Genomic DNA, 13487 nt, shown 5'->3' with positions numbered 1-13487 from the left:
CAGGTACAAAGTTTATATTACTATTTCAGGAAAGGGATTTAACACCGAGACACCAACAAATCTATCTGTATTAATAAGGGATTTTGCACCGAGACACCAACACAACTATCTGTATTAGTAAGGGATTTAACACCAAGACAACTATCTGTATTAGTAAGGGATTTAACACCGAGACACCAACACAACTATCTGTATTAGTAAGGGATTTAACACCGAGACACCAACACAACTATCTGTATTAGTAAGGGATTTAACACCGAGACAACTATCTGTATTAGTAAGGGATTTAACACCGAGACACCAACACAACTATCTGTATTAGTAAGGGCTTTAACAACGAGACAACTATCTGTATTAGTAAGGGATTTAACACCGAGACACCAACACAACTATCTGTATTAGTAAGGGATTTAACACCAAGACAACTATCTGTATTAGTAAGGGATTTAACACCAACACAACTTTCTGTATTAGTAAGGGATTTAACACCGAGACACCAACACAACTATCTGTATTAGTAAGGGATTTAACACCGAGACACCAACACAACTATCTGTATTAGTAAGGGATTTAACACCGAGACAACTATCTGTATTAGTAAGGGATTTAACACTGAGACACCAAGACAACTATCTGTATTAGTAAGGGATTTAACACCAAGACACCAACACAACTATCTGTATTAGTAAGGGATTTAACACCAACACAACTATCTGTATTAGTAAGGGATTTAACACCGAGACACCAACACAACTATCTGTATTAGTAAGGGATTTAACACCAACACAACTATCTGTATTAGTAAGGGATTTAACACCGAGACACCAACACAACTATCTGTATTAGTAAGGGATTTAACACCGAGACACCAACACAACTATCTGTATTAGTAAGGGATTTAACACCGAGACACCAACACAACTATCTGTATTAGTAAGGGATTTAACATCGAGACACCAACACAACTATCTGTATTAGTAAGGGATTTAACACCGAGACAACTATCTGTATTAGTAAGGGATTTAACACTGAGACACCAAGACAACTATCTGTATTAGTAAGGGATTTAACACCAAGACACCAACACAACTATCTGTATTAGTAAGGGATTTAACACCAACACAACTATCTGTATTAGTAAGGGATTTAACACCGAGACACCAACACAACTATCTGTATTAGTAAGGGATTTAACACCGAGACACCAACACCTTCCCTAATATCTTGTTCTTTCTCCTAACATTTACTTTAAATGTGTTGTTCTATCTTCAATGTTTAATTCCCTTTTTGAAAAAGACAGGTGCAAACTCTGGGCCCAAGTATTACCAGTAGAGATGCATCAGATGATAATACTCACGCTTCAACACTCATGATCCCAAATCTCAGGAGATAAGAGACCCAAACTGCTTGAAAAACCACAACGGCAGGTAGGTAATACCAACCTGAGCAACCAGATCCCTACATATAGACTCCAAAGATGACAACACACCATCCCCGTCTGCACACGGTGAGTAATACCAAGCGATCAGAGGACAGAAGGAAGTGTCAAGTCTGAAGCCCCATGCATCTCTCCCCGTGAGGCCTCTACTGGCAGCTATCTGCTAATCGGTTCTCTCTCTCTCTCTCTCCCTCTCTCTCCCCCTCTCTCTTTCACTCTCTCCCCCCCTCCTATGCTCTCTCTCTCCTCCCTCCCTGTGAGGTCTCTTCCGCTACCTGCTAATCTGGTTGTTCTGGGTTAGGACCAGGCTAAGGATAGAACGGAAAGACTCTCTAATCGCTAACCCTCAGATCGCTACCAAATCTGCTAAGGCTTTCGGCAGACACATGGCCAGGACTTCAGCATTGCATAATCCCAGGAGGGAAACAAATTTAGCACGTTTTCAACGGTACGCCACAGGGAGCCAATGGATGTCCATGACTAGGCATTATCCGGGGGAAGCCAACCCTGTCCACGTGGGGACCTGTGGGGTTATGCTGTTTCACACTGATCTACAGCTAGATGACCAACATCGCACATCTGGACTGAAGGAGAGGGGGAGGGGCATTGGAAGTGAAATAACTGTCATTGTGGTTCATATGTTATCAGGCCGTCTTCAGAGAGACTTCTGAGAGTCTTCAGAGAGACGTCTGAGAGACTTTTGAGAGTCTTCAGAGAGACTTCAGAGAGACTTCATATAGACTTCAGAGACACTTCACATAGACTTCAGAGAGACTACAGAGACTTCACATAGACTTCAGAGAGCCTTCACATAGACTTCATATAGACTTCAGAGAGACTTCAGAGAGAATTAATTTAGACTTCAGAGAGACTTCATATAGACTTCTGACAGACTTCAGAGATAATTAATTTAGACTTCAGAGACTTCAGATAGACTTCATACAGACTTCAGAGACTTCAGAGAGACATCATATAGACTTCAGAGAGACTTTAGAGAGACTTCATATAAATTTCAGAGACTTCAGAGAGACTTCATACAGACTTCATACAGACTTCAGAGAGACTTCGTATAGACTTCATACAGACTTCAGAGAGACTTCAGACTGCCTGCTTTTATTTAAAAAAATTTAAACGCAGAGACAAATCAAATCCAAATCAAATGCTTACTTTACGAGCCCTTTCCCAAAAATACAGTTAAAAAGTAAGAAAATTAAAAAATAGATCAAAAGAAAAATAGTAACACAATAAAATAACAATAACGAGGCAATATTCAAGGAGTACTGGTAATGAGTCAGTGTACTGGTGTGCGAGGGAGTTGGGGTGAGTGATTGAGGTGATTTACATGTAGGTTTGGTGATTGGTTGAAGTACTATGTACATGTAGGTAGGGGGTGAAAAGCAGAATGTCCGGGTAGCTGTTTAATTAACTGTTCAGCAGTCTTATGGCTTTTCGGTCCCGGACATGGCGCTCCGGTACCGCTTCCCGTGCGGTAGCAGAGAGAACAGACTGTGACTTGGGTGGCTGGAGTCTTTGCCAATTTTTAGGGCTTTCCTCTGACACCGCCTGGTATAGAGGTCCTGGATGGCAGGGAGTTCGGCCCCAGTAAAACCAGCGGTGATGCAGCCAGTCAAGATGCTCTCGATGGTGCAGCTGTAGAACGTGTTGAGGATCTGAGGGCCCCGTGCCAAATCTTTTCAACCTCCTGAGGGGGAAGAGACGTGCCGTCTTCACGACTGTGTTGGTGTGTTTGAACCATGATAGGGCCTTAGTGATGTGGACACCGAGGAACCATGATAGGTCCTTAGTGATGTGGACACCGAGGAACCATGATAGGTCCTTAGTGATGTGGACACCGAGGAACCATGATAGGTCCTTAGTGATGTGGACACCGAGGGACCATGATAGGTCCTTAGTGATGTGGACACCGAGGAACCATGATAGGGCCTTAGTGATGTGGACACCGAGGAACCATGATAGGTCCTTAGTGATGTGGACACCGAGGGACCATGATAGGTCCTTAGTGATGTGGACACCGAGGAACCATGATAGGTCCTTAGTGATGTGGACACCGAGGAACCATGATAGGTCCTTAGTGATGTGGACACCGAGGGACCATGATAGGTCCTTAGTGATGTGGACACCGAGGAACCATGATAGGGCCTTAGTGATGTGGACACCGAGGAACCATGATAGGTCCTTAGTGATGTGGACACCGAGGAACCATGATAGGTCCTTAGTGATGTGGACACCGAGGAACCATGATAGGGCCTTAGTGATGTGGACACCGAGGAACCATGATAGGTCCTTAGTGATGTGGACACCGAGGAACCATGATAGGTCCTTAGTGATGTGGACACCGAGGAACCATGATAGGTCCTTAGTGATGTGGAGACCGAGGAACCATGATAGGTCCTTAGTGATGTGGACACCGAGGAACCATGATAGGTCCTTAGTGATGTGGACACCGAGGAACCATGATAGGTCCTTAGTGATGTGGACACCGAGGAACCATGATAGGGCCTTAGTGATGTGGACACCGAGGAACCATGATAGGTCCTTAGTGATGTGGACACCGAGGAACCATGATAGGTCCTTAGTGATGTGGACACCGAGGAACCATGATAGGGCCTTAGTGATGTGGACACCGAGGAACCATGATAGGTCCTTAGTGATGTGGACACCGAGGAACCATGATAGGTCCTTAGTGATGTGGACACCGAGGAACCATGATAGGTCCTTAGTGATGTGGAGACCGAGGAACCATGATAGGTCCTTAGTGATGTGGACACCGAGGAACCATGATAGGTCCTTAGTGATGTGGACACCGAGGAACCATGATAGGTCCTTAGTGATGTGGACACCGAGGAACCATGATAGGTCCTTAGTGATGTGGACACCGAGGGACCATGATAGGTCCTTAGTGATGTGGACACCGAGGGACCATGATAGGTCCTTAGTGATGTGGACACCGAGGAACCATGATAGGGCCTTAGTGATGTGGACACCGAGGGACCATGATAGGTCCTTAGTGATGTGGACACCGAGGGACCATGATAGGTCCTTAGTGATGTGGACACCGAGGGACCATGATAGGGCCTTAGTGATGTGGACACCGAGGGACCATGATAGGTCCTTAGTGATGTGGACACCGAGGAACCATGATAGGTCCTTAGTGATGTGGACACCGAGGAACCATGATAGGTCCTTAGTGATGTGGACACCGAGGAACCATGATAGGGCCTTAGTGATGTGGACACCGAGGAACCATGATAGGTCCTTAGTGATGTGGACACCGAGGGACCATGATAGGTCCTTAGTGATGTGGACACCGAGGAACCATGATAGGGCCTTAGTGATGTGGACACCGAGGAACCATGATAGGTCCTTAGTGATGTGGACACCGAGGAACCATGATAGGGCCTTAGTGATGTGGACACCGAGGAACCATGATAGGTCCTTAGTGATGTGGACACCGAGGAACCATGATAGGTCCTTAGTGATGTGGACACCGAGGGACCATGATAGGTCCTTAGTGATGTGGACACCGAGGAACCATGATAGGTCCTTAGTGATGTGGACACCGAGGAACCATGATAGGTCCTTAGTGATGTGGACACCGAGGGACCATGATAGGTCCTTAGTGATGTGGACACCGAGGAACCATGATAGGTCCTTAGTGATGTGGACACCGAGGAACCATGATAGGTCCTTAGTGATGTGGACACCGAGGAACCATGATAGGTCCTTAGTGATGTGGACACCGAGGGACCATGATAGGTCCTTAGTGATGTGGACACCGAGGAACCATGATAGGTCCTTAGTGATGTGGACACCGAGGAACCATGATAGGTCCTTAGTGATGTGGACACCGAGGAACCATGATAGGTCCTTAGTGATGTGGACACCGAGGGACCATGATAGGTCCTTAGTGATGTGGACACCGAGGAACCATGATAGGGCCTTAGTGATGTGGACACCGAGGAACCATGATAGGTCCTTAGTGATGTGGACACCGAGGGACCATGATAGGTCCTTAGTGATGTGGACACCGAGGAACCATGATAGGTCCTTAGTGATGTGGACACCGAGGAACCATGATAGGTCCTTAGTGATGTGGACACCGAGGGACCATGATAGGTCCTTAGTGATGTGGACACCGAGGAACCATGATAGGGCCTTAGTGATGTGGACACCGAGGAACCATGATAGGTCCTTAGTGATGTGGACACCGAGGAACCATGATAGGTCCTTAGTGATGTGGACACCGAGGAACCATGATAGGGCCTTAGTGATGTGGACACCGAGGAACCATGATAGGTCCTTAGTGATGTGGACACCGAGGAACCATGATAGGTCCTTAGTGATGTGGACACCGAGGAACCATGATAGGTCCTTAGTGATGTGGAGACCGAGGAACCATGATAGGTCCTTAGTGATGTGGACACCGAGGAACCATGATAGGTCCTTAGTGATGTGGACACCGAGGAACCATGATAGGTCCTTAGTGATGTGGACACCGAGGAACCATGATAGGGCCTTAGTGATGTGGACACCGAGGAACCATGATAGGTCCTTAGTGATGTGGACACCGAGGAACCATGATAGGTCCTTAGTGATGTGGACACCGAGGAACCATGATAGGGCCTTAGTGATGTGGACACCGAGGAACCATGATAGGTCCTTAGTGATGTGGACACCGAGGAACCATGATAGGTCCTTAGTGATGTGGACACCGAGGAACCATGATAGGTCCTTAGTGATGTGGAGACCGAGGAACCATGATAGGTCCTTAGTGATGTGGACACCGAGGAACCATGATAGGTCCTTAGTGATGTGGACACCGAGGAACCATGATAGGTCCTTAGTGATGTGGACACCGAGGAACCATGATAGGTCCTTAGTGATGTGGACACCGAGGGACCATGATAGGTCCTTAGTGATGTGGACACCGAGGGACCATGATAGGTCCTTAGTGATGTGGACACCGAGGAACCATGATAGGGCCTTAGTGATGTGGACACCGAGGGACCATGATAGGTCCTTAGTGATGTGGACACCGAGGGACCATGATAGGTCCTTAGTGATGTGGACACCGAGGGACCATGATAGGGCCTTAGTGATGTGGACACCGAGGGACCATGATAGGTCCTTAGTGATGTGGACACCGAGGAACCATGATAGGTCCTTAGTGATGTGGACACCGAGGAACCATGATAGGTCCTTAGTGATGTGGACACCGAGGAACCATGATAGGGCCTTAGTGATGTGGACACCGAGGAACCATGATAGGTCCTTAGTGATGTGGACACCGAGGGACCATGATAGGTCCTTAGTGATGTGGACACCGAGGAACCATGATAGGGCCTTAGTGATGTGGACACCGAGGAACCATGATAGGTCCTTAGTGATGTGGACACCGAGGAACCATGATAGGGCCTTAGTGATGTGGACACCGAGGAACCATGATAGGTCCTTAGTGATGTGGACACCGAGGAACCATGATAGGTCCTTAGTGATGTGGACACCGAGGGACCATGATAGGTCCTTAGTGATGTGGACACCGAGGAACCATGATAGGTCCTTAGTGATGTGGACACCGAGGAACCATGATAGGTCCTTAGTGATGTGGACACCGAGGGACCATGATAGGTCCTTAGTGATGTGGACACCGAGGAACCATGATAGGTCCTTAGTGATGTGGACACCGAGGAACCATGATAGGTCCTTAGTGATGTGGACACCGAGGAACCATGATAGGTCCTTAGTGATGTGGACACCGAGGGACCATGATAGGTCCTTAGTGATGTGGACACCGAGGAACCATGATAGGTCCTTAGTGATGTGGACACCGAGGAACCATGATAGGTCCTTAGTGATGTGGACACCGAGGAACCATGATAGGGCCTTAGTGATGTGGACACCGAGGAACCATGATAGGTCCTTAGTGATGTGGACACCGAGGAACCATGATAGGTCCTTAGTGATGTGGACACCGAGGAACCATGATAGGTCCTTAGTGATGTGGAGACCGAGGAACCATGATAGGTCCTTAGTGATGTGGACACCGAGGAACCATGATAGGTCCTTAGTGATGTGGACACCGAGGAACCATGATAGGTCCTTAGTGATGTGGACACCGAGGAACCATGATAGGGCCTTAGTGATGTGGACACCGAGGAACCATGATAGGTCCTTAGTGATGTGGACACCGAGGAACCATGATAGGTCCTTAGTGATGTGGACACCGAGGAACCATGATAGGGCCTTAGTGATGTGGACACCGAGGAACCATGATAGGTCCTTAGTGATGTGGACACCGAGGAACCATGATAGGTCCTTAGTGATGTGGACACCGAGGAACCATGATAGGTCCTTAGTGATGTGGAGACCGAGGAACCATGATAGGTCCTTAGTGATGTGGACACCGAGGAACCATGATAGGTCCTTAGTGATGTGGACACCGAGGAACCATGATAGGTCCTTAGTGATGTGGACACCGAGGAACCATGATAGGTCCTTAGTGATGTGGACACCGAGGGACCATGATAGGGCCTTAGTGATGTGGACACCGAGGAACCATGATAGGTCCTTAGTGATGTGGACACCGAGGAACCATGATAGGGCCTTAGTGATGTGGACACCGAGGGACCATGATAGGTCCTTAGTGATGTGGACACCGAGGGACCATGATAGGTCCTTAGTGATGTGGACACCGAGGGACCATGATAGGGCCTTAGTGATGTGGACACCGAGGGACCATGATAGGTCCTTAGTGATGTGGACACCGAGGAACCATGATAGGTCCTTAGTGATGTGGACACCGAGGAACCATGATAGGTCCTTAGTGATGTGGACACCGAGGAACCATGATAGGGCCTTAGTGATGTGGACACCGAGGAACCATGATAGGTCCTTAGTGATGTGGACACCGAGGGACCATGATAGGTCCTTAGTGATGTGGACACCGAGGAACCATGATAGGGCCTTAGTGATGTGGACACCGAGGAACCATGATAGGTCCTTAGTGATGTGGACACCGAGGAACCATGATAGGGCCTTAGTGATGTGGACACCGAGGAACCATGATAGGTCCTTAGTGATGTGGACACCGAGGAACCATGATAGGGCCTTAGTGATGTGGACACCGAGGGACCATGATAGGTCCTTAGTGATGTGGACACCGAGGAACCATGATAGGTCCTTAGTGATGTGGACACCGAGGAACCATGATAGGTCCTTAGTGATGTGGACACCGAGGGACCATGATAGGTCCTTAGTGATGTGGACACCGAGGAACCATGATAGGTCCTTAGTGATGTGGACACCGAGGAACCATGATAGGTCCTTAGTGATGTGGACACCGAGGAACCATGATAGGTCCTTAGTAATGTGGACACCGAGGGACCATGATAGGTCCTTAGTGATGTGGACACCGAGGAACCATGATAGGTCCTTAGTGATGTGGACACCGAGGAACCATGATAGGTCCTTAGTGATGTGGACACCGAGGAACCATGATAGGTCCTTAGTGATGTGGACACCGAGGAACCATGATAGGTCCTTAGTGATGTGGACACCGAGGGACCATGATAGGGCCTTAGTGATGTGGACACCGAAGAACCATGATAGGGCCTTAGTGATGTGGACACCGAAGAACCATGATAGGTCCTTAGTGATGTGGACACCGAGGAACTGGAAGAACTTGAAGCTCTCAATTATTTGTTCATCATAATCCATTCGGGTCCCCTTCCTCTGTCGGGGATATGGAGCCACACAAAACAGGAAGTGGTTTTGTGGAAATATTCATATAACCTTCACCACCTCACGTACAAGTATTAAATATGGTTTGACAGGAAACTGTTGGCAGGGTGTCAGTAGTTAGAATATTTTAGGTACAGCACTTTGAGATATCAGCTGATGTAAAAAGGGCTATATAAATACATTTGATTTGATTTGATTAGTTAGAATATACAGTACGTAGAATATACAGTAGTTAGAATATATAGTAGGAAGTAGGTGTTTGTATACAGTAGTTAGAATATACAGTAGGTAGAATATACAGTAGGAAGTAGGTGTTTGTATACAGTAGTTAGAATATAGAGTAGTTAGAATATACAGTACGTAGAATATACAGTAGTTAGAATATACAGTAGGAAGTAGGTGTTTGTATACAGTAGTTAGAATATACAGTAGTTAGAATATACAGTAGTTAGAATATATAGTAGGCAGTATATAGAATATACAGTAGGTAGAATATATTGTAGGTAGAATATACAGTAGGTAGAATATATTGTAGGTAGAATATATTGTAGGTAGAATATACAGTAGGTAGAATATACAGTAGGTAGAATATACAGTAGGTAGAATATACAGTAGGCAGTAGATAGAATATACAGTAGATAGAATATATAGTAGGTAGAACATACAGTAGGTAGAATATATTGTAGGTAGAATATACAGCATGAAGTAGGTAGAATATACAGTAGATAGAATATACAGTAGGTAGAATATATTGTAGGTAGAATATACAGTAGGTAGAATATACAGTAGGTAGACTATACAGTAGGAAGTAGGTGTTTGTATACAGTAGTTAGAATATACAGTAGGCAGTAGGTAGAATATACAGTAGTTAGAATATACAGTAGGAAGTAGGTAGAATATACAGTAGTTAGAATATACAGTAGGCAGTAGGTAGAATATACAGTAGGTAAAATATACAGTAGGCAGTAGGTAGAATATACAGTAGGTAGAATATACAGTAGGTAGAATATACAGTAGGCAGTAGGCAGAATATACAGTAGATATAATATATTGTAGGTAGAATATACAGTAGGCAGTAGGTAGAATATACAGTAGGTAGAATATACAGTAGGCAGAATATACAGTAGATATAATATATTGTAGATAGAATATACAGTAGGCAGTAGGTAGAATATACAGTAGGCAGAATATACAGTAGGCAGTAGGCAGAATATACAGTAGATATAATATATTGTAGGTAGAATATACAGTAGGCAGTAGGTGTTTGTATACAGTAGTTAGAATATACAGTAGGCAGTAGGTAGAATATACAGTAGGTAAAATATACAGTAGGCAGTAGGCAGAATATACAGTAGATATAATATATTGTAGGTAGAATATACAGTAGGCAGTAGGTAGAATATACAGTAGGCAGAATATACAGTAGGCAGTAGGCAGAATATACAGTAGATATAATATATTGTAGGTAGAATATACAGTAGGCAGTAGGTAGAATATACAGTAGGCAGAATATACAGTAGGCAGTAGGCAGAATATACAGTAGATATAATATATTGTAGGTAGAATATACAGTAGGCAGCAGGTGTTTGTATACAGTAGTTAGAATATACAGTAGGCAGTAGGTAGAATATACAGTAGATAGAATATATTGTAGGTAGAATATACAGTAGGCAGTAGGTAGAATATACAGTAGGTAGAATATACAGTAGGCAGAATATACAGTAGGCAGAATATACAGTAGGCAGTAGGCAGAATATACAGTAGATATAATGTATTGTAGGTAGAATATACAGTAGGCAGTAGGTAGAATATACAGTAGGTAGAATATACAGTAGGCAGAATATACAGTAGGCAGAATATACAGTAGGCAGTAGGCAGAATATACAGTAGATATAATATATTGTAGGTAGAATATACAGTAGGCAGTAGGTAGAATATACAGTAGGTAGAATATACAGTAGGCAGAATATACAGTAGGCAGTAGGCAGAATATACAGTAGATAGAATATATTGTAGGTAGAATATACAGTAGGCAGCAGGTGTTTGTATACAGTAGTTAGAATATACAGTAGGCAGTAGGTAGAATATACAGTAGTTAGAATATACAGTAGGCAGTAGGTAGAATATACAGTAGGCAGTAGGTAGAATATACAGTAGGCAGTAGGTAGAATATACAGTAGATAGAATATATTGTAGGCAGCAGGTAGAATATACAGTACTCAAAGGCAAACGTCACCTTTACAGTGGCTAACATTGAGAGTTAAGTAACTGAATAAGTTATTCAACTAATTGAATAAGTAGACAAATCTCATCCAATCAAGTCCTTGCATCACAAACGCCAGTTACCCTACATGTGATTAGCATACAGGTCTTACTGCCACGGTAACGTGCTGCTGAATCTACAATGGAGGACGCCAGTCTCTGACTTGACCGAGATTACATTTACATTTTGGACAATTAGTTGGCACTCTTATCCAGAGCGACTTACTAGTTAGTGCATTCAACTAAGCTAAGGTACACTGGCACAGACACAGAAATATAATGAGAACACGGTCAAAGAAAATGACCTTTTGACTCATTGCTGTAAACGTTACATACTGCTAGCCACTGCAACAGCTGCAGGAAGAAAAATACAAAAAACACCACAGAAGGAAAGGCAAAGGAGACGGCAGGACCACCCCTGTCCCGCTCCTTTCTGGTGGCTGTGTGTTTCTGCTAAGAGAAGAGCAAGTGCTTGATGGTCACCGGGCTGCCCACACCGACTCTCACTCCTTAACACAAACAAACTCTCAAACATATCTGCCTCCTGTCTTAACTAGCTTGTCAGGGTCGGCGTGGAGTCGGCGTGGGGTGTGAGCTGCTCTGACTCATGGGAGGCAGAGACCCCTGTTGAGCCTCACTGGTTAGTCAAAGGAACTGGTAATGATCTCATCCACCCACGTCCACTGAGATAGCTTTCCTGAGCCAATCACAATGGAAATGGAAATGAGTGAGAGAGTTCCAGACCCCCAAAGACATTCTAACCTCTCACCATTACAACAACACGAGGAGGGAGAAAGTTCCAGACTCCCAAAGACATTTTAACACGAGGAGGGAGAAAGTTCCAAACTCCCAAAGACATTTTAACACGATGAGAGAGAAAGTTTCAGACCCCCCAATACATTTTAACACGATAAGGGAGAAAGTTCCAGACCCCAAAGACATTTTAACACGATGAGAGAGAAAGTTTCAGACCCCCCAAGACATTTTAACACGATGAGGGAGAAAGTTCCAGACCCCCAAAGACATTTTAACACGATGAGAGAGAAAGTTCCAGACCCCCAAAGACATTTTAACACGATGAGAGAGAAAGTTCCAGACCCCCAAAGACATTTTAACACGATTAGGGAGAAAGTGTTAAAAAAAAAAATCTATTCTTATTTACAATAAAATTGACTCCAAAATGACACATTATTTCCCATTCATTTATATGGTGCAAATGCATCAAACCAATTTGTAGTCACAAGCTTGACGTAGTCATTGCCTGCTATGAACACGGGAACGAATACTTTTTACTACTTTTATACACATATACAGTGAGGAGAACAAGGCTCTGTATCCTCTCACCAGCTTTGTATTCATGTTACCTGATGAAATTGCTGTACAATATGATATTTTTACCATCTGATGCACATTTAAATGTCATTAAAAAATCAACACTGCAGAGTTCTCCCTGTCCTCTGCCGTGCCCTGATTGTATTACTGCTGATGATATCTGGAAATGTTCCCCCAAGTACTTGGGAATATGGCTAGACAGCACACTGTCCTTCTCTCAGCATATATCAAAGCTGCAGGCTAAAATTAAATCTAGACTTGGTTTCCTCTATCGTAATCGCTCCTCTTTCACCCCAGCTGCCAAACTAACCCTGATTCAGATGACTATCCTACCCATGCTAGATTACGGAGACATAATTTATAGATCGGCAGGTAAGCGTGCTCTCGAGCGGCTAGATGTTCTTTACCATTCTGCCATCAGATTTGCCACCAATGCTCCTTATAGGACACGTCACTGCACTCTATACTCTGTAAACTGGTCATCTCTGCATACCCAACGAAAGCCCCATATACTACCCACCACTGCGACCTGTACACTCTCGTTGGCTGGCCCTCGCTTCATACTCGTCGCCAAACCCACTGGCTCCAGGTCATCTACAAGACCCTGCTAGGTAAAGTGCCCCCTTATCTCAGCTCGCTGGTGACCATAGCAGCACCCACCTGTAGCACGCGCTCCAGCAGGTATATCTCTCTG

Source organism: Salvelinus fontinalis, chromosome 27, assembly GCF_029448725.1.
Source record: "Salvelinus fontinalis isolate EN_2023a chromosome 27, ASM2944872v1, whole genome shotgun sequence".
Classification (NCBI taxonomy): domain Eukaryota; kingdom Metazoa; phylum Chordata; class Actinopteri; order Salmoniformes; family Salmonidae; genus Salvelinus; species Salvelinus fontinalis.
This window is presented reverse-complemented; position numbering follows the sequence as displayed.